Source organism: Chinchilla lanigera, unplaced genomic scaffold (assembly GCF_000276665.1).
Source record: "Chinchilla lanigera isolate Chin_1 unplaced genomic scaffold, ChiLan1.0 scaffold00021, whole genome shotgun sequence".
Taxonomy (NCBI): Eukaryota; Metazoa; Chordata; class Mammalia; order Rodentia; family Chinchillidae; genus Chinchilla; species Chinchilla lanigera.
This window is the reverse complement of record NW_004955422.1, coordinates 23007285-23013284: the sequence shown is the minus strand read 5'-3', so window position 1 is coordinate 23013284 and position 6000 is coordinate 23007285.

Sequence of the window (6000 nt, the reverse complement as noted above, 5' to 3'; positions counted from 1 at the left end):
CATCTATTCCAATTTTGTGAAAGGCTTGTATTATGAATCACTGCTGGACTTTGTTGAAAGCTTTTTCTGCATCTATTGAGATGGTCATATGATTTTTGCCTTTGGCTCTGTTAATATGGTATATTATATTTATTGATTTACATATGTTGAACCATCCCTATGTCCTTGGGATGAATTCCACTTGGTCATGGTGTATAATCTTCTCAATGATTTGCTGCATTCTGTTTGCCAGTGTCTTATTGAGGATTTTTGCATCTATGTTCATGAGGGAGATTGGCCTGTACTTCTCTTTTTTAGTTGGGGTTCTTCCTTGCTTTTGGTATCAGAGTAATGCTTACTTCTAGGAATGAATTTGGGAGTATAGCTTCCCTTTGAATTTCATTAAGGAGTTTGAGAGGTAGCGATGTTAGGTCTTCTATAAATTTCTCATAGAATTCAGCAGTGAGTTAGGCCCATCAAGGCCTGGGCTTTTCTTTGTTGGTATCTTCAATTTTGTTGATTGATATTGGTTTATTTAGGATTTTTACATCTTCTTGATTCAACTTTGGTAACTCATATGTATTTAGGAATCTGTCCATTTCTGCTGCATTTTCCATCTTATTAGTATACAAATTCTTGCAGTCATACTTAAAATTTAAAATTTGATTTTTTTCCTGGCCTAATGATATATATTGTCCCATGGAAACAATGAGCCACAACTCTAGTCAGCCACATGATCACAGGGGGACACAATTGATACTCTGTTGTGTATCACGTTGTTAAATTAGTATGTTTAGCTGGTTAGGTGTACTCAAAAGATTTTCACCTGATAATGTTTTCAATTTATGGTGGGTTATTGGGAGGTAATATTGTAATTTCAGAAGCATCTGTATAGCCATTCTGGAACATTATTTAACAGTGTCTTATAAGCCTAACTATGCCATATGTTCTAGCAATTATATTCCCAGGCATTTATCCTAGAGAAATTCAAATTTGTGTCTTTACAAAACCATGTACAGAAATGTTCATAGAGTGTTCCTTTGTAATAATCAAGAATGTAAATGATCTAAGTGTTGTTCACTAAATGAGTGGTCCAACAAAAATGAAATAGCTATCCCATGGAATACTATGCAACAGTATTTTTGATATGCACAGAAGCTGGGATGGCTCCTAAAGAATCATGGTGAATGACAAAGAAAAAAGTTTCATACCTTTATGACTTGATTTTGGAATGACAAAATCTTAGAAATGGGAAGAGATCCACCATTGTTAGGGTTAGGGAGGGGAGCAATGGGGAACATGGTGTGACTGTAAGGAGGTAGCCTGAAGCATCCTCAAGGTGACAGTACTGTCCTGTACCTTGGTGTGGCTGTTGCTGTGCAATCTGCACATGTAGTAAAAGTGCATATACCTCCGTACACACAGATAGGAGCACATAAAACTGATGGAATCTGACAGATTAAGATCTAAAGATTATGTGGGGCCAATTTCTTGATTTGATACGGCACTATAGATTGACAAGATGCTATCATTAGGGGAAATTGAGAGAAAGGTACACAAATTTCTGCACTTTTTTGCAACCTTGTATGTACTATAATGACTTTAGAATTAAAAGCAAATTTTTTTCCTGAAGAGTAAAATAAATAACTAAAAGAAATGTATTTACATGATGTTTGTTAGCTTTCTGTTACTGTAACAGGCACCTGAGATAATCAATTTAAGAAGAGGAAAGTTTTATTTTGGCTCACAGTTTTGGAAGTTTCAGTCCCTGATCAATGGCCCCATTGCCTTAGTATGTGGTAAAGAAGGTCTATTCACCGCACAGCAGGGGATCAAAGGATAGAGGAAGAGGAAAAGATGGGAATTCCAGTTCCTTTTGAGGGTACGTGCCTAAGAAATTAACTTCCTCTACTTAAGCCCAACCTTTCAATGGTTCTAACACCTCCCAATAGTGTCACAGGCTGGGGTCAAGCCTGCAGCACATGGCCTCTGGGGGACACTAGCACTCATACTGACAGTTCACTGTAATTATTGAGAAAAGCAATGTGTTTCTCTTTTGGAATCAAGAGTGCCATCTTGGTTTCCTCAACACAAATATTACTGACTGGACGTATAAACCACCTTAATGAATCACCTTAAAAGTTACACATTGTGTGGAAGAGCAAGCCTAGAAATACACCTTTGTTTATATGGTCAAATGATTCTCTAGAAAGTGCCAAGGCCACCCAGTGAGGAAGGACAATGTTTTCAACAAATATTTGAAAACTGAATATTCACAGCAAAAGAATAAGGTAAGATTCCTACCTTATGTCATATGCAAAACTTAGCTGAAAATGGACAAAAACTCTAAACATAAGAACCAATACTACAATACTCTGAGGTGAAAACAGGGGAAGAGTTTTATGACATTGGATTTGGCAATGATTTCTTGGATATGAAACCAAAATTACAATCAATAAAAGAAAAATGCATAAATTGGACTCCATCAAAAACATTTTTGTACATCAAAAGAGATTATTATTATTATTATTTTTGTTTTGTTTTTTTCCAGTACTGGGAATCGAACTCACCACCTCGTGCTTGCCAGTCAGGCGCTATGTCGCTGAGCTAAATCCCCAGCCCTCAAAGGAGATTTTTTTTTTTTTTTTGGTTTTTTTGGTTTTTCTCCGGTACTGGGAACCGAACTCACGACCTTGCGCTTGCCAGGCAGGTGCTTTGCCGCTGAGCTAAATCCCCAGCCCCCAAAGGGGATTATTAACAGAGTGAAAAGGTGACCCACAGAATGGGAGGAAATATTTATAAATGTTATATTTGCTAAGAGATCCATACTCAGAATATATAATGAATTCTCACAATTCAACAATCAGCAACTCAGTTCAAAAATGGACCAAAGATTTAAACAGATATTTCTTTACAGATGGTGTATATAAAAGGTCAGCAGACACAGGCTCAGCATTTAACCATTAGGGATATGCAAATCAAAACCAAACGGAGATACCACTTCACATCCTTTAGGGTAGTTATTAAGAAAAAGAAAAAAAGAAAAAACAAGTGTTGATGAGCATGTGGAGAAATTGAAACCCTATGCTTGCTGAGGGAGATGTACAATGGGGCAGCAGTTGTGGAGAACATCATGATGGTTCCTCAAAAAATCAAGCAGAATTACCCTGTAACCCAGCAATTCCACTTCTGGGTATGGACAGGTATTTTGTGTACCCATGCTCATAGGAACATTACTCATAATACCCTAATGGTGAAGCAACCTCAAACGTGCATTGGTGGATGAATGAATAACAAGTAGTATATACATACCACAAGATAGTATTTAACCTTAAAAGGCAGTGAAATTGCAACTCAGCCTACAACACAGATAAACCTTGAAGACGTTATGTGACAAGAGATGAGGGGAACACGAAAAGACACATACTGTACCACTGCACTTACATCAGGTGTCTAGAGCAATAAAATTCACAGAAACAGAAAGCAGAACAGTGGTTACCAGGGGCTGAGGGGCTAAGGAATGGGGAATTTACATTTGTTCGTTCTGGAGAGGGGTTCAGGGAATGGAAGCCAGGGCATCTGCACTAAGCTGAATCCCCAGCCCTTTTGATTTTTCGTTTTGAGACTAGGTCTCGCTAAGTTGCTAAGGTGCCCAGGCCGGGCTTGCATTTTTGATCCTCCTGCCTCGGCCGCCATGCCCAGAAGGGTAGTGTTCAGTGGATGTGCAGTTTCAGTTTAGGATAATGAAAAATTCCAGCAATGGGTGGTGGTGATGGTTGTACAACTAAGTGCACGTACTCAGTGCCACTGACCTATACATTTAAAAATGTACACGTCATGTATATTTCCCCACAATAAGAAACAAAGCATTACTAAGGATAACTAAGGTCACACCCAGGAAAAAAGGCCAACATCCTGGAATTCTTTCTCTTGTTCACTGTATTCTTTCTTTCAGCTCCTAGGAGGAGTCTGTTTTACTATGCTTTTTAGTAAAATAATAAAGAAAAGATTTAATGAAAATGGAAAGGGTAGCAGCAATGATTAGAAAAGTTAAAACTCGAAGTGTGGGGTTGGCAGTCCAACCTGGCCTTTCAACCTGAAGTAACACTGCCGGTTGCAGGGGTCTCTCTTACCTCAAAGCGTTCGCTCTGCCTCTAAATGCAGCCTGGCATCTCCTGGCTTACATCATCTGTTCTTCTTAGGATGACCGCTCTGCTCTCTTGCTTTTCCACCCCTCAAATCTAGCTGCAACCCTCCTTCCCCAAGGTAAGACCATGGAGAATTTCTCCACCTCCTCTGTTCACCTGCCACAAATCCGCTCCACATCCGTGTTTTGGCATCTGTATTATTTAGTTAGATTTACAAGTGCAAATTCTATTTTCCTCCGATTGGTATGTGTGGTCCTCAGGGGTCCACAAACCAAATCACTCTTCTATTTGAAGCCACTAGATAATCTGGTGCTGTGATTTTCACAGAGTGGCTGTTCAGTACGTTTTTGGAGCTGATAGAAAAGAAGTTTCTACCCGTTTTCCCACACAATGAGGAAATATGTGAAAAAAATTTGAATGCAAGAATTTAATAACCGAAGATAGTCTCTGAAAAATGAAGATATCTTAAAATTTCATGTTTATAAAAACCGTTTCGTGTGTGGTACTGGTTGCTGAACCTAGGGCTTTTCCACTGTGGTACATCCCTAGCCCCTTTTTAAAATGTTTAATTTTATTTTAATTTATAAATTTTTCACCTGTAGTTGAAGCACATGAAATTTATGGTAAAAATAATATTTTTATTTTGATCTCCTTAAGTTGCTAAATTGCTGAGGTTGAGCAATCCTTGCAATTCTCCTGTCTCAGCCTCTTAAGAGTCTTGGGGTTACAGGTGTGCACCACCACACCCAGCCTTTAAGAACTTGTTTAGCCTGCTTTTTGCACATGGAAGCCTGGAATGAGAAACTTGTGCTTTATGAAATCACAGATGCAAAAACTACTGGTCACCTTACCCATCTTCTACAATTTCTCAGAGAACAGGAAAATAACACCCGCAAAGCCAGACACACAGGTGGTGTAGAGTCGAGACTGGAACCTCCATCTTCTAAATTCCTACTTTTTCTTTCTTATTGCAGCTGGCTGATGGAATTATTTTATTTACTTGTGGGATATATGGTATGTAGAAATGATAAATGTCCATTATCATTTTCCACCTGTGGTTAAAGTACATGAAATTAATGGTAAAAATAACCTTGAATGTTCAAATTAGCAGGTCTGTGGGTGTAAACAATCTCCTGCTACAAGATGTAGATGACCATTTATGGCGTGGAAATAAACAGAGACCACCCAGGGAGAACAAGCGAAGGCTGTTTATTCAGACCTTGCCGCAGCATCTGGCAGAGATGCAGAGGCAGCGGTGGGGGGAAGAGCGGGAACGGGAGGCTTCTGAGCTCTGTGATTGCAGGCTGTGGACGCGGAGCTGTAGGCAGCCAGCCAGCAGCCGGGCATGGATGGCACCGGTAGGTGCCTCGTATTTGACTTTCTCTCGTTGCTTCCAAACTGGACCTGGGGACAAACCTCCGCATACTTCTCAGCTATGAATTCAGCTCTGCACCTTTGGAGCTGATTGTTACTTATCGTTTGGCTTCCTGGGCCAGTTACTGGAAATCGTGGTCTGACTTCCTTCAGGTTGGGCTTTGATATCCCAGCCAGTTGCTGCAGACAGTGGGTCTGTAGTCTATTTTTATATCTGGTCTGGCCACTACCTGTTTGCATATTCAGTGTCTTCATGGTTATTCCTAAGGAGGTGGACCAGCTCTTGCTCTCTGAATGGAATCACCCACCCCTTGTCCACTGTGAAGCCCAGATGGGAATAAAGATGCATGTTTAGGAATCAAGTGTGCAGGAACCTATGCCTCAGTCTGCTCAGAGAGCAGGGCCTCTGCTGTACCCTATGGCCCTGAGCTTTCTTTGCAATACAGCTTTTCTTTTCTACATTCCCTATGGAGAAAAGAGGCCCTATCTCTGGGTTGAG